The sequence below is a fragment of the Typopeltis vanoorti genome, chromosome 18 (assembly GCF_054136105.1).
Source record: "Typopeltis vanoorti isolate ZY-2024b chromosome 18, IOZ_Tvanoo_1.0, whole genome shotgun sequence".
Classification (NCBI taxonomy): domain Eukaryota; kingdom Metazoa; phylum Arthropoda; class Arachnida; order Uropygi; family Thelyphonidae; genus Typopeltis; species Typopeltis vanoorti.
In genome coordinates this window covers 42,456,759-42,483,057 of record NC_143566.1, presented here as the reverse complement: position 1 = coordinate 42,483,057, position 26,299 = coordinate 42,456,759, and the positions used below count along the sequence as shown (strand labels likewise).

At 36.8% G+C, this 26,299-nt stretch overlaps 1 protein-coding gene across 10 annotated transcripts in view; it reads left to right on the top strand.

The window, feature by feature from the left end:
* The window catches only part of LOC150096616 (ranBP-type and C3HC4-type zinc finger-containing protein 1-like), a 333,124-nt gene that overhangs the window by 188,719 nt on the left and 118,106 nt on the right, over nt 1-26,299 (top strand). The gene's annotated exons all lie outside the window — the stretch shown is intronic.

Here is a 26,299-nt window from a genome sequence, read left to right as displayed (position 1 = left end):
TGGCCTGTGGAAGTCACCAACAAACTTAAACCTTATAATTCTAGACCCCTCCAATTATATGGACTCCCAAAAATACATAAACAAAATGTGCCATTGCGTCCCATAGTGGATGGCATTGATTCCCCTACATATAAATTAGCCAAACATTTAGCCAAAACGCTCACACACTACACTGGCAACACACCATCACACATAAAAAACTCAGCCCACTTTAAAGCCAGTATAGAAAACCTCACACTCCAACACATTGACATAATGGTCAGTTTTGACGTCTCCTCCCTATTCACTAATGTCCCACTCAAAGAAACCCTTGAGCTCATCCAAGCCAAGTTTCCTCCCGATATCTCAGCCCTATTTCAGTTCACAATGAACTCAGGCTATTTCGTTTGGCAAGGAAAGTTCTACAAACAGATAGAGGGGACAGCCATGGGTTCACCACTTTCCCCACCCTTGGCCAATTTCTTTATGGAGACATTTGAAGAGAAAGCCTTAAACTCCGCCCCACAAAAACCCACTATTTGGCTTCGTTATGTGGATGATGTGTTTGCTATTTGGCCACATGGCTCAGACGCACTCCACTCCTTCCTAACACACTTAAACAACCAACATCCCAGAGTCCAGTTCACCTTAGAAAAAGAGGAAAACAACACCCTCCCCTTCCTAGACACATTAATCACCCGCCAGCTTAATGGATCTTTGGTTTTCTCTGTTTACAGAAAACCCACCCATACTGGCCGATACATTCACCAGCAATTCCCCCCCCCCACACACAACAATATGGGGTGATAAAAACACTATATAACAGGGCAAAATTAATCTGCTCAGATGACAAGGCCCTGGCTATTGAACTAAACCACATCCTCAACACTTTCTTAGCCAATGGCTATAACCCCAAAAAAATCCAAAAAATACTAAAACCTGTAAACCACAACCCCCTCCCCCCCTCCACAATAAAGATTACACCAAGTCTATCACCATTCCCTACATCCAGGGCACCTCTGAAAAAATAACCAATATCCTCAAAAAATATGACCTTACTTCCTGTTACAGACCATACAAAAAGTTGGCATCCCTTATCTGCTCTACCAAAGACCAACCACTTCCCCTAGACCTACCTGGTGTATACCAGGTCCCTTGCAGCTGCAAATTGTCCTACTTTGGCCAAACAGTCAGAACAACAAATATCAGGATTTCAGAACACCAAGACTACATCCGGTTTCACCAGTACAGCCGTGGGCTGGCAGACCATGCCTTAGATACCCACCATAAAATTCGTTGGAAGAAAACAAAAATAATTCATCGCAGCAAGTTTAAATACGAAAGATTATTCAAAGAATCTTCAGCAGCTCTAAAAAACGTTCCTAACCTCAACAAATTTGGGTGCATGAAACTGCCCCAAATTTGGGAGACTTTCATTATGAGAACTTCAGCCCAACTGCCAAGACTACCAAATTAGCCCGCAAGAGGGCACCATTAGGACTTTAGGAACAATATTAGTTTCTTGCTTTCTTCCTCATTTGCTTTGTGTTAGTTCCTGAGTGCACATACCATATCTTTATGTTCCTGAAGATGGCAATGTGACGTTGCCGAAATATAGAAGTGATTCATTAAAGTTACCTTTAATTAATATACTTCATTTGCATTGTTAATTCTGTAAACTAATTACCAGTTACTCACCAGCAAGTTTATATAAAAATGTAATACTTATATTAAAATGTACATATTTTTTATTGACTTGAATGAAAGAGATTTTATATTAAAAGTAATTACATTGTGCAATAACATACAAATATACATCTCTCTCTCTCTCTCTCTCTCTCTCAGATCTCTTCATGTCTGAGGACTTGTGACCTTTCTGATGATGCTTCACCATTTCTTTCTCCCCTGTGCCTCTCTTATTGCTTGTTCTGGTTTAAGTCCAGTGATTCTTGATATTTGGTCAATCTACCTGTTGGGGGTTTTTCCCTCTTTTTCTTTTCCCACATGGTTTATCCTGGGTGATTATTTTTTCCAGGCAGTTGCCTTCCTCTTTACATGTGTCCAAAATATTGCACTATTCTCTTTTTAGTTATATGGATATTGGTTGTGTGGATATTCAGTTCTTCTAGGATACTTTTGTTTGTTCATTTTTCTGTCCAAGACACTCTTAACGGTCTTCTCCAGCACCAGAGCTCGAACACCTCAATTCTTCTTCTGTCATCTTTTGTCATTGTCCAAGACTCAGAAGCATAGAGAAAGATCGAAAAAACTAAGGTTTCTACAAGCTTAATTTTGGTCTTTTTAGAGATGTGCGTCTTTCCAGATGTTAGTTAAATCAATCATTGCTTTCTTAGCTAGTGCTATTCTTCTTTTTATCTCTTTTTTATGTCCATCTTTTTTTTTTTGTTATTATCACTCCAAGGTAGTTGAAATTGTCGACAATTTCAATTCCTTCTATATCTATTTAAAATCATTATTTTGATTTTATCTTCATTTATTCGTAAACCATGGCTTAAGCTTTCCATTCTAATTCAATTAGAATGGATTTTAATTTCTGTTTGTTTGTTTGTTGCTATTGTCACTGTGTCACCTGCATATCGTAGATTAGTGATTGTTCGGCCACCTAATTTAGTGCCTCCTTTCCACTTTTCTAGAGATCTTTTCATTATAGTTTTGCTGTAAAGGTTGAATAGTAATGGTGAGCGTATGCATCCTTGTCTTGATCCTTTTTCAAATTGGAATGCAGGGGACACTGAGTTTTCAGTTCTTACTGTTGCTTAATTTTCTTGATATAAGTTCTTTATGAGGGTTATTAGATGGTTTGGTATTCCTGATTCTTGCATGGTATCCTATAAAATATCCCACCTCATACAGTCAAAGGTCTTGGAGTAATCTATAAAGCATAGATAAAGGCATAAGTTGAATTCCCTTGGTTTTTTGATTATTTGTCTGATGTTAGATATATGATCTCTAGTTCTTCGACCTTTTTTGAATCCTGCTTGTTCTTCTGAGATCTGATAGTCTATAAAACTTTGTAATCTTTCCTTAATAATGTGTAATAAAATCTTGCCAGTATGTGAGATATGGGCAATGATGTGATAGCTTTCACATTTGTTTTGATTGCCTTTTTTGTAGATTGGGATAATGGTGGAACTAGTCCAGTCATTCGGTTATCTTCCAGATTTTGTTGCATAAATCATGTATCCAGTTGACTGCATTCTCTCCAAGGTTTTTCAGCATTTCAGCCGATATTGAATCAGGACCTGGGGCTTTGTTATTCCTTAATTTTTTGATTGCTTTGTTCTACTTCACTTTTGAGGATCTCTGGTTCCATTTCCAAGCAAATATACATAATAAATGTTTAATGTGATGTGTGTATATGAAAATATCAATGGATCTAAAATGCTTGTAGATTGGTTTCCAAATGCTAGTGATCTGGGGATGTTCATTGCATTTGTAGTTGAATAACTTCTACCACAGATAGAATTTCCTGTATGAATTTTGATGCAAAAACAGTTCTAGTCTTTGCCACCACATTTTCATTTTATGTTAATAAATAATTAATTGCACTTGTGTTTTTAAATGACTCCATTAAAATATATTCTTATGTTTTAATGGAGTGAAACTTTATTTCTGATATTAGATATGCTGAATATAGTATTACAAAACAATGAATATTAGCAGACACATTTTCAAATAGGCCAGGAACACAAAGACATCTTAAAATTCCTTTAGTAATCATGGACAATAAAAATCATTTATTGGTAACCTGTTGACCAAGCAGATATCATTTTCACTTTCCAGCCAACAGGCTGTGAGTTAAAATCCCACTAATATAGATATTTGTGAATGACTTTAACTCATCCATAATTATTATTATTATTACACCCTTCTTGCCACGGTGAGTCAGCAGACTCACCATGAGAGGTTCATTCAACTGACAACGTATTTATCATACTAAATCTTAAAATCCTTAACACTCCTTGACTTAGCAACATATTCTGGTAATGTGTTCCATTCACTGACAATTCTCCATGTAAATTATCTACTCCTCACACCCTTCTTCACCACACTCTTACATAACTTCCAGAGATGGCCTCTGGTTCTTCCCCTCTTGCTTTCTGTGATCCCCTCTGGATTAATCTAATAAAATCTCTTCACTAACATAAACATCTCTATCATATCACCCCTTTTCCCCCTATTCACAAAATTCCGCAATTCACATTTCTTCAACCTCTCTCTCCATAGCCAGCATTTCAGAGTCATAGTATTGTCTTAGTCACTCATCTCTCGAACACTCTCCACTGTTTCTGCATCACAATGAAAACCAGTTGACCATATCTGAGCACAATAGTCTAATTGTGGTCTGACCAACATTTTATACAGTGGGACAACCACCTGCTTATCCCTACATTTTGAAGTACTTCTTATCATAGCAGCACTATGATATGCAGTCTTTGCAATTTTGTTTATTTGTGTTTTAGAAATATACCCTCTAAACTTCAGTCTACTGTCAACCATTACTCCCAAATATCAAATCTCATCCACTTCCTACAGTACAGTACCATCAGTACAGTGCACAGCCTTATATTTGTGCACTCCAAAATACAATACCATGCATTTATTAATATTAAAAATACAACTCTACTCCTTTATCCATTAGATCCATTCAGATCCGTGAAGAGTATACAGTGCAGGCTAGGAAAGTGATGAGCATAGTAAAGAAAGAAAAGGTGCAGGATGAGAGGAGCTTGGCTTGTCACCAAAAGGTTAATTCGAGAGAATTCTTCTGTTATATGGTAGGCAAGAGGAGGAATAATTATGGCAGGTTGACACTGGTATATTGTCATGAAAGCAGAGTGACTGCTGCAAAGGATATAATGGAATTACTGAATGAGCAATTTATCAGTATATATCATACTGGTGTAGATGATGTTGTGCAATATACAGAAGTGAGGCAAGTATTGGAAGAATTGGAAGTGAAAGAATCAGAGGTGTATATGGTTGATTGGGTTATATATAAATAAGGCTGTGGGAATTGATGACACATCATGTATTCTTAAGGAATGTGCATAACAGTTTGCTATGCCCTTAACTTGTTATTTAATGAAATTCTTGCAATCAGTTAAGGTTACTAAGGAGTGGAGTGGAAAGAAGGCAAAACAGTACCACTCCACAAGCAGAGTTCTAGGACGGAAGTTTCCAATTATAGATCAGTCTGTATAACTGTAGTTGTCAAGTTCCCTATTATAGGCCAGTCTGTATAACTGCAGTTGTAGTTGAGGTATTGGCTAGATTGATTAGAAATACAGTACAAAATTGGGTTGATGAACAGAGTTTTCTTTATGATGGTCAACATGGATTTGTAAAAGGTAGGGCTTGTTTTAGCAATTTACTTGCATTGTATGATAAGGTAATGACTGTGTTAGATAAGAGAGAATCATATACAGTGATATTCTTGGACTTTACAAAAGTATTTGATAGATTACCACATGATATGTTGGTGTACAAGCTGCAGAGGATAGGAATAGATTGTACATTGGTTAGATGATTTGGTGACTGGCTCTCTGAAGCAAGTTGTGTATGATAGAGCAATTTCTCAAAAAAGGAGGGTAACCAGTGATATGCCCCAGGGCTCTGTTCTTGGGCCTCTGCTGTTTCAATTACAGTCCACATGTGTATCATGTGGACTGACTAGGAATTTTCAATTGTTTGCTTATGATACAAAGTTGGGGATAATTAGAGGCAGCACTGCTGATGTTAATTCCCTTCAGGAAGATCTGAACAGACTTTTGACTTGGACAAAGGAGGTAGAGTTGTATTTTTAATATTAATAAATGCATGGTATTGTGCACTGTACTGATGGTACTGTACTGCAGGAAGTGGATGAGATTTGACATTTGGGAGTGATGGTTGACAGTAGACTGAAGTTTAGAGGGCATATTTCTAAACACAAATAAACAAAATTGCAAAGACTGCACATCATAGTGCTGCTATGATAAGAAGTACTTTAAAATGTAGGGATAAGCAGGTGGTTATCCCACTGTATAAAGTGTTGGTCAGACCACAATTGAACTATTGTGCTCAGATATGGTCAACTGGTTTTCATTGTGATGCAGAAACAGTGGAGAGTGTTCCAGAGATGAGTGACTAAGACAATACTAGGACTCTGAAATGCTGGCTATGGAGAGAGGTTGAAGAAATGTGGATTGCAGAGTTTTATGAATAGGAGGAAAAGGGTTGTTATGATAGAGGTTACTTTTTCTTATACCTTCTCCATAACATTTTCTAACACAGCTTAACCCTTAGTATGCAGTTATATATTTCTTGTGTCAGATACTGCCTTATGAATTGCTAGTTGACTACAGAGTTTCCCATAATCCACTTTATAATTTTACATGTATCCTTTTTTGGCAGTAACTTTCTCTTGTTCACCACTTCTCGAACAAGTACCTCATGATCACTCTCACCAGGTGGCAGTGTTAATAAATCATTAACAACTACATCTTGTGAAGTTATCACTAAATCCAAAACACTAAAGTCTGTAGTTGCTTCAGTTACATGCGGCTTAAGATATTTATCCCTCAGAAATTCAACAAACTCACTCTCCTTGTTCCCATATACTATTTCCTTCCATTTTGTATTCCTGTAATTAATGTCTCCCATCAAAATCACCTTCTTTTTACATGCCTAACCAATTTGCCTAAACATTGTGCAATCAATATTGTCTACATTGCCTATAACAGCATCCTATCAGATATATTAGCCTGTTAATTTTAATTTCACACTGCAAAGATTCAGAATATGCACATGGTACCCTCAACTTCTACACTATGTGGACACAATTCCTCTGCAATAATTAGCAGTACTCCCCCCCCCCCTTTTATTTTCACCTTCCTATCCTTTCAGAAAATTGTATATCCTTTCATTTCTATTCTCTACATTACATTTTCTTTGGGCATGCTGACTCAATGAATGCAACAAACTCAGCTCTCTTATTTTGATTTAATTCAGCTATCTTATTTATATTTACATACTAACATAACAGTCCCTGTGTCTCTGAGGCCATGCTACCGGCGTCAACATTCTTTGACTCTTTTTTTCATATTACTAACTTCTTTCATCTCATTCACATCAGCCAGTGTTTTCTTTAGGTGTTTATTCTCATCTTCCAGATGCTTCATTTCACTTATCATTTTCATGAACTCTTGCCTAAGCTGTTCTGCTATAGTCCAGACTGTAGTGCCCATTTCTAAATGCTCTAACATATTAATACACTAGAGTGAAAGCCAAAAGGCTATTTTTCAGGCAACCTTAATAATAATGAAGGGGATACAAATCCTTTGATGTTTATCTGCCAGTAAGCGAAACTCTAAGAACTAGGACTAAGATCTATGAGTTTCATACCGAAAAACTATCGGCAAATCCAAGTGTAAGTAACCACTTGGTAGTACAACACCAAGGCAACTCGTATCAAAGGTGGAGTAAGCTCCCTCACTATCCTTGATATTTTCTCATAATGTAAAAACACAGCCCCTAGGGGATGTAATACTGTAATTACATTATGAGGAGAGGTCACTATCCAGACCGGTTTCAACCTTTTTTGAGGTCTCATCAGTGAGTAGGTAGACCTGGAAGATAACAAGGTTTAAGTGAAAAGAACTTACATACCTTTTGTAAGGTATGTAAGTTCTTTTCACTTAAACCTTGTTATCTTCCAGGTCTACCTACTCAAAGGTATGCAAGTTCTTTTCACTTAAACCTTGTTATCTTCCAGGTCTACCTACTCATTGATGAGACCTCAAAAAAGGTTGAAACCGGTCTGGGTAGTGACCTCTCCTCATAATGTAATTACAGTATTACATCCCCTAGGGGCTGTGTTTTTACATTATGAGAAAATATCAAGGATAGTGAGGGAGCTTACTCTACCTTTGATACGAGTTGCCTTGGTGTTGTACTACCAAGTGGTTACTTACACTTGGATTTGCCAATAGTTTTTCGGTATGAAACTCATAGATCTTAGTCCTAGTTCTTAGAGTTTCGCTTACTGGCAGATAAACGTCAAAGGATTTGTATCCCCTTCATTAATATTAATACACTTTTCACATACGTTAATGCTTTCCTTCTAAAGTTCACTCTAACAGTCCATATTGTTCGCTGTGCATACACGAAGCCGTTTTCACAGTGCATCCACTGGGAAAAACCAGGACAGAACTCGATCTTCATGCCAAAGCTTTCCATGCCACTGATATATTCTTCTTTGTAGCCATTTTCAGAAAGCAGACACAGTAGGAACAAACAAGTAGCAAAAACACAAATAAACAAAATTCCAACAACAAACACTACTCAAAGACATTTGTATCTAATATGAAAAAAAATGAAGCACAATTATATGATAAAAAGCCACACTATACACTATTTAAAAACAGTTATCTTAGCTACTTAGAAACAATTTTCAAATATACTGCTACATTCAATCCCAATACTCTGATAATACTATACAATTTTACAAACATTCATATCATAATAAGATTTAAAGCAGTAGCTGAGTCGTTTTCAATGGCAGGAAAACCTTTTTTGTGGGCTTAAACTATTTCTTCTCCACCCTTACATCCATTGTCTTTCTTTTTTCTTGTCTCTTAAAGCCCCCCCTACCCCCAGTTTCTTTGTTATCATTCTAAATGTAAATATACAGGGTGATTCCAAATTATTGTTGGGTTTTCCATGTCCTATAATTTTCAAACCAGAAAGAACAAAATAAAACTGCTTACATAATATGAAAGTGTAACTCAAAAAGTTGTATTACTTAATTGCAGAATGCTAAACAACTTCAACATGTGTGCGTTTCATGGCACGTAAGGTGTCTTAGCTGTAATCCCTTTCAAATCTAATTTCCTGCCAAATGTTCTATATCATTTATGGTGTAACTGTTTCTATCGCAGCAGCAATTCTGTTCTTCAATTCATCGAGGGAGGTCACAGGAGTCTGGTAAACAATATCCACATATCCCCACTGGAAGAAATCCAGTAAGTGATATCAGGTAATCGTGGAGGAAATGGAATTGGTCCACCATGCCCAACCCAGGTGCCTAGGAAAATGCATGTCAAGAAATTCTTGGATAATAAGAGCCCAATGTCGCGGTGCTTCATCTTGCTGGAACACCACATTTGGCTGATGATCTTCCAACTGGGGCAACAGATACAGCTGTAGTATTTCTAGACAGTTCACCACAGTTAGTTTTTTCCACAACCTTTGGACTAACTATCTCTCTTTCAAATACTCAAATGTTGTGAGGGTTTTCTGATCCCTATACTCTGCAGTTATGACAGTTTACCCTCCATGATATGCAAAACATTACTTCATCACTAAATATCCATCTCTGAAGTTAATTTTCATCAGCTTCAACATTTTAACAAAATGTCTTGAGCAAATTGGAAATTGCAGGGTTTATCATTCATCTGTAAAGCCTGTGTAATCTGCAGTTTGCAGGCATGGAGTTGAAGGCAGTTATGAACAACCTCCAAACTGTCATTTGTTGTATACCTAACTACAAAGAAGCTTGTCTAGTTGATTTTTGCAGGCTTTGATAAAATGCTTTCTGGATTCTATCAACATCTTCCTGCGAAGTGCTTGGTCTTCCTACTCCTGTTTGGTGCTGAAAACTACCATAAAACCAAAGTGTGCACATTTCTTTCTCTTGAACAGTTGCCATTTTAAAGTATGACATCATATTATCTCCCAGATATCGATGCGCCGAATACAGCATAGCCAAATAAAACTTTTTAAGTTACACTTTCATATTCTGTAAGAAGTTTTATTTTGTTGTTTGGCTTAAAAATTATAGGCCATGGAAACCCTGACAATAATTTAGAATCACCCTGTAAATACTAATCTAAATAATCTAAACTCAAATCCTAAGTGTTAACTTTTTTTTTATCTTTTTTTTTCACATTCCCATAATGTTTACTGTCTTATTACAATTAAAGCATTTTGCATGTTTACACATCTAAGATAAACATCTCTCCAACACTGCAAACACTTCTTTTTTTTTTTTTTTTTTTTTTTTTTTACCTTTTACTACTGATCTATGCTTTGTTACATTTACCACATCTGATTAATTTCATGTTTCAGCAAAACTGCTGTCACCATACCCATTAATACTTTTGGGATATCTGTATGAGTTAAATATCCAATTTTTTTTTTTAAACTCTGCTTTTAGATTTTTTTTGTGCTCCAGTTCTGCTAGGTATCGTAATTAACTTCTCAATACTAATCTTAATTATTAATATTAATATTGATATTAATATTACTTCATTTATGTGACATTTTTTGTGTCTCTCCTGCATGAAAGTTTATAAAATCTTTAGCCTACCATAGGGAGGCTAATGATTTTTTGTAATTGTTTTTAAATTTATTTTTACATAGTCTAGAAACCGTATTTTAGAGACGAAACATAGGTTTTTTCAAGCTAATACAGGCTTCCAATAAGTGGGGCAATGGTCTCACAGTGGGTGATGAAATTCATCTACCACCTAACGATAATCACAAACATCTATGCCCAAGGTGTGATTTGAACCCACAGCCTATTGGCTGTAGCAGAGGTATAATGACCACTTGGCTAACCAAACCTGCATACATATGAGTGTAGTTCTTAATGCCAATCTTAACTTTATTACTTCAAATGTGTAGCATGCACATGTGTAGTGTGTAGTAGTATGTGTGTGATATATTATTATTATTATTATTATTATTATTATTATTCGTGACACCTCCAAGGAGTCCGAAGACTCATCGCGGGAGGACACCCACTGTACAACTCCACGTCTCCACTACTATACTGAACTTCTACTACCAAGCATCTACACCAACGCCATCTACTTCCCACAACCACCACCACAGTTAGTATTTTTTGTCTGTAAATTGTGTGTGTTCTGAAGGGCTGATTTGTCTGTATGCAGGATGAAAAACCCGAGTTTCCAGGAGAAAAAAACCCTGCTACCTCTGTATGAGATCGGCTAATTCAATTGAAAAAGTCCATATAAAGATTCCTCCCATCACGACAGGAATCGAACTTAGGCCTTTTCTAATTGTAGGGCATAACATACCATCATTCTTCCAATTGTGCTACAGAGGCGATACTCATTAGGATTTTGAGTCAAAAGCAAAATTGTGAACGGGTGTGCTGAAAGTGTCAATCATGTCAAAAGTGAACGAGTATAGTGGTGACAGATTGATGAAAGGCAGAAAAATGCAAGTGTTGGAGAGAGTATGTCGATAGGAATTTATTTATTTATTTATTCGTATGGAGTTTCTCCTCTTTTTCTCCCCTGTCCGTATTGGGGTGAGTTGAGCCCCTCATGGGAGGGGGGGGGGTAGATCCGTGTGTGTTCACGGGGCCGGTTTGCCTGCTTGCGGGATTTTGAACAAAATTTATATTATGATAGAGTGACTTAGAAAAAAAGGTAACAGGGGAAAAAATGGTGAAAGATCAGATGAATGTTCAGGTTGCAATAATAAATGAATTAGTGCAATTATACAAAGTTTTAACAGAACAAAGTGTGAGTTTGAATGATTGGAGGAATATCTGATTAATGTTGCAACAGATAAGCTGTCTTCCTAGAAAACAGCTAAGCAAGTAAAAAAAATTATTTAGGATGGATATATGTTAGGGTGACCAGATTTTCAAAACAAAAAAAAAAAAAGGGACATTTTGAATTTTTCAGCAATTAAAAAAAAGAGACGAAAATGGGACACTTCTGGTATGCTCTAGATAAAAATGGAATAACTTATAATTATAATTATATGTTAATTATAATTATAATTATATGAAGACATTATTCCTTCTAAAAGCGTTGGTTCTTTCAAGATGCACTCATAAAAGTCAATACACGAAATGTCAGTGTCTTTATCACAATTATTGTTTTCATAGTCTTGATGTTGAAGTAGCTCTTTTCATCAGATCACAAAGAACTCATGAGAGGAAAAAATTCTCTCTACAGTTTTTTGTTCCTGGGATTGCTATAAGAAATGCAACAACTGGCAGTTTTCCTAAAAAATAGGAAATCACTGTTACTGGAAGGAAAACTATCTGTAAGAAAGAATGTTTATTCATGTAATCATAAATTAAATCTAGCTTGATGTAATTTTTTTATTTAAAAAATTTTTTTCACTAGAGGTCATGCCAGTACAATAACGTGATCAATTCACTGTTTCTCTAGCTTACAGTTTGTAATGTAACGCAACTTGTCTTGTATATTTGTGTATGCTCGGGATGATGATCTTGATATGAAGATCGAAATGTCGGGATAATAAAAAGAGTTATTTTAAAACGGTTGTAGAATCCATAATTTCAAAAATGAAGGCTAAAAAATAGTGGATGTATTTTTCTTGGAGCACCTTAAACACGTCACACCACTTTTTGTCCACTTCAGCATTTTTGTATTTCCATTCTTCCATTTTGGAGTTCACAACATTTATTTATATTGCTGATTTCATCAAATAATTCATCTTCATCAACAATATTGTATATTTGCTGTCACCATCACTGATTGCTTTTAGGCTGCTTGCAACTTCAGTCCAAGTTGGTGGAGTTTGCAACTTAATAACGTGAAGTGCTTTCAATGGCTGGAAATGATAAGTCCATTTGCTTAAATATTCAAGGAAAGTATCATAAAATAAATTTGTAGTGTTTAAAAATTCTTTTTCACCAAAGATACCCTCATCTTTGAACTCAAATAATTGATGACATTTTAAATGTTTGAAAGTTCTCAGCTTTCCTATTTGCAATTTTCTGTCTGAGCAATTCCAATTCTTCTACCACTTCTTTAGTTGCCAAAATATTTTCCCTTTCTGTTTTCGTTATTGTTGCTGAGAATATTTTCAGCTAGCTTTACATTAAATGGAGCCAAAGTATTGATTGTTGGTTACTGAAAAATGATTTCCACAATGTGGGGCATTTATCTTATAAAAAGTAAGATTTGAGTCCATCATTCATGTCAATAATCCTATTCATAGCTGGTAGTAATCATAACTATCTTGATTGTACACTACCTAGAACACGGTTGTATTCAATTTCTGTAAATGCACAGAAATTCTTCAGTTCCTCTACTCTCATGGTGTAAATGTGGAAACACTGAAATATTTTATTTACAATTGTTTCGATATCAGTAGGCAAAATATCAGCACTTATCTGTACACCATTATGAACAACATGAGCAGCATGGTCAATAGCACGAATGTTCATTTTTAGCCTTCATTTTTGAAATTATGGATTCTACAACCGTTTTAAAATAACTCTTTTTATTATCCTGACGTTTCGATCTTCATATCAAGATCATCATCCCGAGCATACACAAATATACAAGACAAGTTACGTTACATTACAAACTGTAAGCTAGAGAAACAGTGAATTGATCACGTTATTGTACTGGCATGACCTTTAGTGAAAAAAAATTTTTAAATAAAAAAATTACATCAAGCTAGATTTAATTTATGATTACATGAATAAACATTCTTTCTTACAGATAGTTTTCCTTCCAGTAACAGTGATTTCCTATTTTTTATTATTATAATTGTTATTTTTGATTAAAAAATAAAATAAATAAATAAAATATTATTTATAAATTACAACAAGAATAAACATTCTTTCTTACAGATTTTTTCCTTAACAGTGATGTCCTATTTTTTAGTATTACAATTGTATATTTGATTTCGGATCCTGGATTTTCTACAGCAGTCCTGCTTATAGTTGTAATTAGGGAGAAAGGATTCGTTGGAAGAATATATGCCTTCCATATGTATGGGATTTTTAGACCATCATTATTGTTCAGATTGAGGTGGTTGATAATGATCTCACAAGCTTCCTTAAATTTGCATTCATACCATGTTTTGGTGTGATGTAGACAACTAGTGCTTTTCCAGTCAATTCTATGTAAGGTGTTCAGGACATGATCAGAAAGGCCAGCTTCACCATAATTATTATATTTGATGTGTCGTTTATGTTCTTTTTGTCTGATAGGAATTGTACGTCCTGTTTCTCCTGTGTATGGTATGTTGCAGGTGCAATAAATGTGGTATACTCCAGTGTGGGCCAGCAGAGAAAGTGGATCTTTGGATGAGTTGAGTAAGCTTTTTAATTTTGCAGGAGGTTTAAAGGTGGCTTTGAGGTTGTATTTTTGTAGTACTCTGTTTATTTTGTCTGATGTCCCTTTAATGTAGGGAATGGTTATAGTTTTATTGTAGTCTGGTTTGTCTTTGTTTTTTATTGAGGTCTTGTAGAGAATTCTGTTAATAGTGTTTTGGATGTACCCATTTTTTTGGAAAGTATTGCTGATCACTTTAAATTCATCTTTCAGTGCCTGTTCACTGGAGCAGATCTTCAGAGCCCTGTTTTTTAGAGTGTTGATGACACCTAGTTTTTGTGTTGGGTGGTGGTGGTGGTAGGAGTTTATGTGTATATATATTGGCCAGTATGTGTCGGTTTCAGGTAAACAGTGAAGGAAACATTGCCCGAAGGAAGCTGTGTGACAAGTGAATCTAGAAACGGCAGTGTGTTATGTTTTTCAATCTCAATTGTGAATTGTATATGTTTGTGTTGCTTGTTTAGGTATTGCTGATCACTTTAAATTCGTCTTTTAGTGCCTGTTCACTGGAGCAGATCTTCAGAGCCCTGTTTTTTAGAGTGTTGATGACACCTAGTTTTTGTGTTGGGTGGTGGTGGTAGGAGTTTATGTGTATATATATTGGCCAGTATGTGTCGGTTTCAGGTAAACAGTGAAGGAAACATTGCCCGAAGGAAGCTGTGTGACAAGTGAATCTAGAAACAGCAGTGTGTTATGTTTTTCAATCTCAATTGTGAATTGTATATGTTTGTGTTGCTTGTTTAGGTGCTAAGGAATGTGTCTAGTGTCTGGCGGCCATGCCACCAGATTGCGAAAATATCATCAACGTATCTAAACAAACTTTGGGTTTTAAATGGGAGGAACCTAAAGCAAGTTGTTCAAAATGTTCCATATAAAAGTTAGCAATAGGGGGGGAATAATGGCGAGCCCATGGCTGTGCCTTCTTTTTGTAGGTAGAAAGCATTTTGCCATGTGAAATAACCAGAACTTAATACATGCACAAAGAGCGCCGTGATATCTGGAGGAAATTTGTTCTGTAAAAGGATTGTGTCATTGATTGGGACATTCGTAAAGAGGGCAGAGACATCAAAACTGACTAATAGATCATCTTTTTCTAATGTGATGTCTTTGATGATATCCCCTTTCAGCAACTCTTTTTAATATTTATCTAAATGAAATAATATTAAAATGGAATAAAAATTTCCATCAAAGTATTAAAAAACTTTCTCTTGCTGTGAACTTAAACACTCTCCTTTTTGCCGATGACCAAATAATAATTACATATTCTGAAGATAACTGACAGAAAGATATTTTAAATTTAAATGAGATAGCCAAAGATGATGGTATAATAATATGAACAGAAAAATCAAAAATGATGGCTTTTAAAGGATAGGATCCAGTAAGAACTAAAATAGTAATAGATAACAAGATTTTAGCACAGGTGAATTCATTTAACTACCTAGGATGCATATGAAAATGAAAAAGATATAAACCTAAAAATTGCAAAATATTCAAAAATAACAGGTGTAATTAACTCTATATTTAAACCAAACATAGTACAAAAACAAACCAGACTAAAAAAAAGTATACAATACATTAGCCTTCGGAAACACATATTGTCCAGATTTCACTTCCACACATATTGTGTTGAAGTGAAATCTGGACAATAATACAAAATGACAAACAAAGATTAATAACAGCTGAAATGAAATTTATGAGAAAAACTGCAACATATACTCTATTATTATTATTTAGGCCTCCGAGGAGTCAATAGACTCATCATGGGTGGTCCTTCCTAAGAACATAAAGTCTGTCAAGATTCATCGAGGGGAGGTCCCCCTTAAGAAACACAAAGTCTGTCATACCACTCCTTAAACTCATTGACCCTTCTCGCTCTCACCACTCCATCAGGCAATGCATTCCACAATTCAACCACCCTCCACACAAAGAAACCACTTCACACCCACTTGCTCACAGTTTCCTTTCGTAACTTCCAGGGATGGCCTCTTGTCATCACTCCTTCCCGCTGTTCAACCAAGCGAAAGAACTCCCCAGTGTCAACCCTGTAACCACCTCTCAACAGTTTAAAAGTCTCAATCATATCACCTCTCCTTCTATCCACCAAACTCTGCAGTCCACATTCCCCTCAGCCGATCCTCATAACTAACATTGTACAGTCCTGAAACTGTGTTTGTTATCTGCTTCTGTACCCTTTCCACAGTTAATTTATCCCCTTCAAATCCTGAGGACTAAATCTGAGAACAGTGGTCTAAGTGTGGCCTGATCAGGGTCTTATACAATAGAATGATAACTCTTTTATCTCTGCAGGTCAGCGTCCTTCTCAGAATTGCAGCAATCCTCTGGATTACCTTCACTACCTTTGCAATATGTTCCCAGAATTTCAGTTTTCTATCAATCATCACCTGCAGATCTCTTGCTCCCCTACTTCCTCCAGTACAGTTCCTCCAATGGAGTATACAGCCTCCCATCGATGTGTCCCAAACCTCAAGACCTTACATTTTGATGCATTAAACTGATATCTCCATTCATTTGCCCATCTGTCTAGCTTATTCAAATCCTCTTGCATGACTACCACATCTGCACTATTACTAGTAACCCTTCCCAGCTTCACATCATCCGCAAACATGAACACATCATGAACATCCCCCTACAATCCATTGACAATGTGGATTGTAGGGGGGATTGATATAAAGGTTAAAAAATATAGTTCTCAGTACTGAGCCCTGTGGGACCCTACTTGTAACCCTCTCTCTCCTTGAAACTGTCCACCATGCACACCTCTCTGATACCTATCAGACAGCCAATCCTGAATCCAGTTGACCAACCTAACATCCAAACCCATGTGCTGCAACTTAAATATCAGCTTATCATGTGATACCCTGTCAAATGCCTTTGCTAAATCCAAGAAAATGGCAGTGTATGCCTTTCCCTCATCTACTGCTCTTGTAACTTTATTATAAAAGGCTAGCATATTACTAAAACAAGAGGCCACCCTCAGAAATCCATGTTGACTCTCACAGATAACATTACCCTCATCTGCCCAATGTTGTATACGGTCCCTAACTAATTTCTCCAAGATCTTAACAACTACCAATGACGCACAAACTGGTCTATAATTAGACATTTCCTGTCTGATAATGCCCTTATGCAGTATCTTACCTTCCTTCCATTCCCTAGGCACCTTTCCTGTAGCCATACTTTCAGTGAAAAGCCAGGTCAAAGGAGCTGTCAGTTCCTTAGCACATTCTCTCAAAACTCGTTGTGAAATACCATCCAGTCTCACAGCTTTACTGACATACAGAGTACTCAGTATTTGGAACACGTTCTCTTCCTCCTGCACCTCTAAACCTTGAACCTGCCCTATCCCTCTAGTATTAAAATTTACTCCTCCAGGATAAAATACACCAATGAAGTGTTCATTGAACAATTCCACTATATCCTCTGCATCAGTCATTCTATTCCCATTTTTATCCCACATTGTCATTCTTCATCAATCATTTCTCCTCCTACTGGCCCACATAGCTAAAAAAAAATTCCCTAGGATTTTCTTTGGATCTTAGGGCCAATCTCTTCTCATATTCCAGTTTTGTCTTCCTTACCATACTAGTCACTCTCCTGGCCTGTGTTTTATATTCTTCATGCATCTGCTCTTCACCTGTCTCCTTATATCTCTTCCATAGCCTCTTTTTCACATGCAGCTCCTATTTAATATTGTTTGTCATCCACTTTGCACCAAATTGTGTCCTCTTCTTCATTTGTGGAATACAGCTTACTATTGCTGCTAACAAATATTCCTTCACAGTTTCCCAGGTACTAATGATATTCCGTCCTTCCAATTCCTCCCTCCATGAAACTTTCACATGTTGATGTCTAAGACTATTGTAATCACCTGCCTTATAATTCCACATATATTCCCGTCTCTTTGATACTCTTGTGTCTATTCATCTTCCAAGTCAAAACCACATGGTCACTCTCTCCAAATGGTGGGAGAGATGTCATATCATTTATTATCAGCACTTCTGATGCTATGACCAAATCCAAAACTTGTGAACCTCTTGTTCCCTCTATTACATGTTGCCTAAGATATGTGTCCCTCAAGAATTCTAGAAATTCCATTCCCTTATTGCTACATGCATCTTCCTCTGCCCAATTTATACTGCTGTAGTTAAAATCTGCCATAATCATTCTTCGTGCACTTGCCACTAACCTGTCTAAACATCTCCTGGTCCCCACCCTCTCTGCTCCTTGGTTTGTAGCAACACCCCCACTAAATATCCCGTGTTGCCTATCTCTAACTCACACTATATGCTTTCAAAATCATTAGTGTCACTGCCTTCCAAAGCCTCCACTCTTACAGGACATAAGTCGTCACTTATCATAAGCAGTACTCCACCACCACGCTTTCCCTTTCTATCCCCAAAAAATGCTGTACCCTGCTACTTCTATTCCTGTTATTATATCCTCTTCTGTCAACCACTTCTCAATGATCCCAATAATCTTTGGCCAGGCTGGTGCTATCAGCACCACCAATTCCTCTCCTTTATTCTGGATACTTTTGGCATTAGTATAATGTATAAAAATGCTGCTATTTCTATATCCAGCATTATCCCTTCTAGACTCCACTCTGCTCAGCACTACCTGGTGTTGTCTCCCTTCTTCCAAGTATCATTTCACACAAGAGGCCACCCTGCTATCATCCACCTTGAACATTCTAGTTTCCCTGCAATGACACACTGACTCGTTCAGAACAGCAATCTCTCCAGATGCCTACGTCCTTCCTCATTCAAATGCAAGCGGTCTCTGACATACAATTCCTCTCTGTCCTCAAACGCTGTCCAAGCATTCAGATAATCCAATCCTCTCTTCTGACACATTTTAGCTATTATGTTATTCAATATGACTGCTCTTCTGCTCAGCTCATCACAATCATACCTAGGCAACATGCACACTATCTTTCCTCTCTGCGTCTTCTTTTGTACTACCTCAAGCAAGAATCTCATATCTCTCGCTGCCCAATTTACATTACCTCTCAAGTCATTTGTTCCTACCATCACAATCATCTCATCCACCCTTTCACCCCCCCCTCTTAATTGCCATAGCCACACTTTCTATTGTTCCTCCAGGCAAACACTCCTCACGCATCCTATCTTGCACACCACTGATCATTGAGTCACCGTACATTACACCTCTTACCATTCCCTCTCTCCTACTGTTTCCATTCTCTCCTCTTCTATCATTCCCATAACTCTCTTTCATTCCCTCTCTTTTACTGTTCCCATTTGCTCCTCTTCTATCATTCCCATACCTATCTCTCATTACCTCTCTTCTACTTATCCTATTCTCTCCTCTTCTATCATTCCCATACCTCTCTCTCTCTCATTCCCTGTCTTCTTCTACTGTTTCTATACTCTCCTATTCTATCATTCCCAAACCCCTCTCTCATTCCCTCTCTCCTACTTATTAAAAACAACATGTAAGTCCACAGTAATAACTTTAATTAATAAATAAGGTAGATATTTCATACTAAAACTAATAGTACATCTTGACTGTTACAAACTGAATGAAACCGAACAGAATGAAAATTCTGGTATTTTATCATTTTTGGACATCCTGCTTACTTGAACTTCTTCGGCTACTTTATCTACAAGCATCTTTCGAAAGCCCACATTTACTGGCAGATACGTTCATAAAAAGTCTGCTCACCATACATCTCAATAATTTGGCATTCTTAAATCTCTAACATACAAGAACTTGCCATCATTAAAAAGTTAATGGTATCTAATAATTACCACCCTAATCAAATCCAACGGATAATTGAATCTTATGTTCCAATACCTAAGGTTTCTTCAACAGTTTGCAGAGTTCCAATCCTCCTACATTCCAGGAATCTCAGAACCTATAGGTAGAATTTTAAAAAAGTACCAATTGATTCCCACTTATATTCCTATCAAAAAAATTTCTTCCTTATTGCCTTCTACAAAAGATAAACTGTCATCTCTGTCTTTGGCTGGCATTTACCAAATTCCTTGTGAATGCAATGTTTCTTATTTTGGACAAACTGGCCGTTCTGTGGAAAAAAGAATTAAAGAACATCAATATTATATTGATTACAACAAACCTCAGAAGTCTGGTCTAGCATAACACAGTATTACCACTACCCATAATATCCAGTGGGATAAAGCTATTCTCCTTCATAGATGCAGGTTCAAATATGAACACCTCTTTAAAGAAAGTTGTGAAGCTTTTTTACACCGACCGAATTTAAATCAAAATGATTGCCTCTCTCTCTCTCTCGAAGATCTGGGAGACTTTTATTTTATGTAATCATTAAAAAACTAATTATCTTAAATATTAATTATTTATTAATTTCTTTCATTTCCTAGCTCGTGACAACATTGTATTTTAATAGATGATCCACCGAATGTTCGTTACTTGTATTCTATTCCTATCTGTTTGTTCACAGTCAAGATGTACTATTAGTTTTAGTACGAAATATCTACCTTATTTATTAATTAAAGTTATTACTATGGACTTACGTGTTGTTTATAATAATTATACTATGCCACAGGTCCCTCTAAAAATAAGAATCATTTTCTCTCTCCTACTGCTTCTATACTCCCTCTTCTATCATTCCCAAACCTCTCTCCTACTGCTTCTATTCTCTCCTCTTCTATCATTCCCAAAACTTTCTCTCACTCCTGCTCTGATTTGCCTTGCATACATCTCTTTTATTCTCCTAATCTCATCTTTCATACTTCTCATCTTGTTCACAAGATATTCCACCTCCTCTTTCAGCTCATCTATCCTTTTCTGCACGTTAGTCACTCTTACTCGCCATTCTTTTACCCAATCAAAACCATCTCTGTAAACTTCACAGTCATTCAAGCCTTCCACACTCCCAACTCTTATTTTCTCATTCATACTTCGCTTGTCATTTTTTCCTATAACACTACTCGTCGTCTCCCGACATTCATTTCCCGTATCTGAAGTAACTAGGTTGGTTATCGAAAGACTGCAGAGTTTGATGGATAGAAGGAGGAGAGGTGATATGATTGAGACTTTGGGGTAGGGGGCACCATCAGGACTTTAGGAGAAATAATAGCTTCCTGCTTCTTCCTCACTTATTGGTTGTTGTGCCTGCGTGCACGTGTCTTGTTCTTAAGTTTCTTGAAAATGGCTATGTGACATTGCCGAAATACTGAAGTATATTAAAATTTATTTTTAATGTATATCCTAGTAGATGTTGTAATTTCCTTAAATTATTTAGTAAAAAATGCATAACCAACGTCTAAGCCTTTCCACGAGAAATAGAAAGGATGGAGGTCCTGTTTTCCCTGTTTTGTATTGTTTACTACCTAATAAGACTCTTGAAACATACATAAAATTATTTTCTATGATACATGAAATGTCACCATTACTAGATCCGAAAATATAAATGTTGATTATGAAATTGCCATTCATCAAGCTTTATGTATAGCATTTCCACAAGCTAACATAAATGGTTGCTTTTTTTCATCTCGTACAAATTCTTCATGCAATCTTTTAACCAGATGAAAATTCTGATGCACAATTCTCTTTAAATTCAGAAATGATCACTTCACTTGCTTTCGTTCCAGAACAAGATATTATTTATGCTATTTCCGAAATTGAGAATCATTTATCCAATGAATTTGAACCAATTTTAGAATGGTTTATGAACACATACATAGGTCGTCTAAGGAATAATAGAATCAAGGCTGCACACCGATTTTTCCCTCAAATGTTTGGTCTGAGTACCAAAGAACAATAAAGAAGCGATAAGGACAAATAATTTTGTGGAAGCATATGATCGAAAATTGCAGTTGAGCTTTGGCAGCAACACAAGTCATCAAAATTTATGGATTTTTATAAATGGACTACAAAAAATTAAAAAAAAAAAGCATATGATGTTGATTATGAAAACGCAGTAGCAAGTTATCAACATCAGCACAAATGTAGATGTTACAATGAAGCTGACCAAAGAATTTTGAAAAAAGTTATAAATTACGATAGGGAAAATATAATAGAATATTTATGTGGTATTGCATATAACTATAATATGAATTAATAAATTTAAAATAAAAATTTTGTTTTGAATTTCATATACTTTTTTTTGTTTTAATGTATATATGTAACATTATTATTATTATTATTATTCAGGCCTCCATGGAGTCAAAAGATCCGAGGCACCTCGGAAAAAATTACAAAAATCCTGAAAAAACATGACTAAACTTCTTGTTACAAACCATATAAAAAATTGCCATCGCTTATCAGCTCTACTAAAGACAATCCCCCCTCCCCCACCTAGACTTACCTGGTGTATACCAGGTCCCTTGCAGCTGTAAGCTGTCCTACTTTGGCCAAACAGGCAGGACAGCAAATATCAGAATTTCAGAACACAAGTACTACATCCGATTTCACCAATACAGCCACTCGGATTTTGCTGACCATGCGCTGGATACCTGCCATAGAATACGGTGGAAGAAAGCCACGATAATACACCGTAGTAAATACAAATATGAAAGGCTTTTCATGGAATCAGCTTCAGCCCTAAGAAACAATCCAAACCTCAACAAATTTGGCTGCATGAGACTGCCTCAAATTTGGGGAACCTACATCAGAAGACTTTCAGCCCAATCGCCCAAGAATACCAACATTGCCTGCTAGGGGGCACCATCAGGACTTTAGGAGAAATAATAGCTTCCTGCTTCTTCCTCACTTACTGGTTGTTGTGCCTGCGTGCACGTGTCTTGTTCTTAAGTTTCTTGAAAATGGCAACGTGACGTTGCCGAAATATTGAAGTATATTACAATTTATTTTTAATGTATATCCTAGTAGACATTGTAATTTCCTTAAATTATTTAGTAAAAAATGCATAACCAACGTCTAAGGCCTTTCCACGAGAATTACGATAATCCACAGAGATGATATCGCACATAAAGCATGCCATTACGGTAAAATGAAGTTAAAGCTATCAAGACAACTGAATCATCTCGCCTTCCTAAAATGCTGTCAGGATAACCAGGTAATTCCTAACTATATCAAATTCAAGCACCGTTTCTCTTTGCAAATGGCTCTTTGTATTTATAACCATGCCAGGCAAGCCTTGCTCAGGGAACAAATCGGCACACCTCACCGTTTCCTGAATGATGCTAACTCAGCTATCCAGGCACTCGAAGATGACCTTTCAAGCACCTTAAGCCACAAAATTTGGTCTATTTTATATGACATCTCGTGCACTGCAGCGGAGAAAGAATTTAAAAAAGTACGAGATCGACACGTCAAAAAATTTGAAAAAGAACTCGATCTCTAAACCACCACTTCCTACTGAAACGGTAGTCAACCTTTCGTCATTTATTGTGAAACCTGAAGCACTCGACGCCCTCGCACATGGCCACAACTTTGCCATTGCACCCAGAAGAATACCTGCTGAAGATATTATGATATGAATTGAACGCGGGATACGACACCTTCCAAACCACGTCGCCAACGATATTAAACTGGATGTGGCTTGTGTTCTGACCAAAGCTAAACCACCAAAAGCCAACATGCCCAGTAAGGAAATTAAATCTCTACTAGAATTAAAGAAAAACAAGAAAATAATAATCACCAAAGCTGATAAAGGGAACGCCACAGTATTGCTTAACCAAAAGGATTACACAGGTAAGCTGTAAACTCTATTGTTAGATCGGGCTACTTACTTCCCTATCGAGTACAATCCCACAAACTCAAATTAGAAAACTCCACGGGCTCCTTAAGAAGGTCACTTCTTGGCCTGTGGAAATCACTAACAAATTAAGACCATTTAACTCCATACCCCCACCCCCCTGTATTATGGACTCCCAAAAATACATAAGGAAAATGTGCCATTACGTCCCATAGTGGATGGCATTGATTCCCCCACATACAAACTAGCTAAACCTTTGGCCAAAGCTCTCTCACACTATACTGGCGACACACCTTCACACATAAAAAACAAAGCCAGCATAGAAAACCTTACACTCAAACACGCTGACATAATGGTCAGTTTTGATGTCTCCTCCTTATTCACAAATGTCCCACTCAAAGAATCCTTAGAGCTGATCCAAGCTAAATTTCCTCCTGATATCACAGCCCTATTTCAGTTCACAATGAACTCAGGCTATTTTGTTTGGCAAGGAAAATTCTACAAACAAATAGAGGGGACAGCCATGGGTTCTCCACTCTCCCCACCCTTGGCCAACCTTTATATGGAGACTTTTGAAGAGAAAGCCTTAAACTCTGCCCCACAAAAACCAACCATTTGGCGTCACTATGATGATGTGTTCACTATTTGGCCACATGGCTCCGATGCACTCCTCCTCCTTCCTAACACACTTAAACAACCAACACCCCAGAATCAAATTCACCCTGGAAGAAGAAAAAAACAACTGCCTTCCTTTCTTAGACACATTAATCACCCACCAGCCTGATGGAACCTTGGTTTTCTCAGTCTATAGAAAACCCACCAATACAGGTAGATACATTCACCAACAATCCCACCACCCCCTCCTTGCAACAATATGGAGTCATTAAGACACTACACAACAGGGCTAAACTTATCTGTTCAAATGACAGTGCCCTAACTACAGAACTAAACCACATTCTCAACACTTTCTCAGCCAATAGCTACCCCCCAAAAAAAATCCAAAAAATATTGAAACCAGCAAACCACATCCCCCCCCCTCACAACAAGGATTACTCTAAATCCATCACCATACCTTATATCCGAGGCATCTCGGAAAAAATTACAAAAATCCTGAAAAAACATGACTTAAACTTCTTGTTACAGACCATATAAAAAATTGCCATCCCTTATCAGCTCTACTAAAGACAATCTCCCCCCCCCAGACTTACCTGGTGTATACCAGGTCCCTTGCAGCTGTAAGCTGTCCTACTTTGGCCAAACAGGCAGGACAGCAAATATCAGAATTTCAGAACACAAGGACTACATCCGATTTCACCAATACAGCCACTCTGGTCTTGCTGACCATGCGCTGGATACCTGCCATAGAATACAATGGAAGAAAGCCACGATAATACACCGTAGTAAATACAAATATGAAAGGCTTTTCATGGAATCAGCTTCAGCCCTAAGAAACAATCCAAACCTCAACAAATTTCGCTGCGTGAGACTGCCTCAAATTTTGGGAACCTACATCAGAAGACCTTAAGCCCAATCGCCCAGGAATACCAACATTGCCTGTAGGCGGCACCATCAGGACTTTAGGAGAAATAATAGCTTCCTGCTTCTTCCTCACTTACTGGTTGCTGTGCCTGCGTGCACGTGTCTTGTTCTTAAGTTTCTTGAAGATGGCTATGTGACATTGCCGAAATATTGAAGTATATTAAAATTTATTTTTAATGTATATCTTAGTTGATGTAATTTCCTTAAATTATTTAGTAAAAAATCCATCCTTTCTACCCAAAATAACAAAAATTTGAGTAAAAAGATGGGACGAAAGTAAAAATGTGCCATTCACAAATAATTCATTCATGCTTTGGATCATAATTGAACCAAAATTGAATGACTTTCACGACCAAAAATTAATATTCTAATTATGATATAAACTAAAATATTTATTAACTAGCTGACTCATTTTTTGCATGGGAAATTTCAATATAACTTCTGTAATTTCATAATTCTACACAATAAAAATAAACTTAATTATAAGCGAGATTTTTCAAATTTTATGTTTATATCATTCTTTTAACCCATTTTTCAAAAAATTATTATTTAAATTTACTGGGTAGTAGATCAGTAGAATAGCATTGCATATTTGATCTATTATTTTGCTGCCCAGATGTCCACCACCCACTTGGCCATCAGCAGTTGACCATTGCCCAGTTGACCATCGCCCAGTTGACCGTGTTCCAAGAGAGGACACCTACTCTACAACTCACCATCTCCATTACTCTGTCCACCAACTACAACAAACTGCAACAACCATCATCATCATCTATCCCAATCGTATCTACCACCCACCACTAGTATTTTCACAGACAATCACAAACATCCATGCCCACGGCAGGATTCAAACCCATAGCCTTTTGCCTGGAGAACGGATACTCTAACCACTCGGCCAACCAGGTCGGCAAAATTATTAAATTAGTATAAATAAAAGTTGTTCTATAGTAGTATA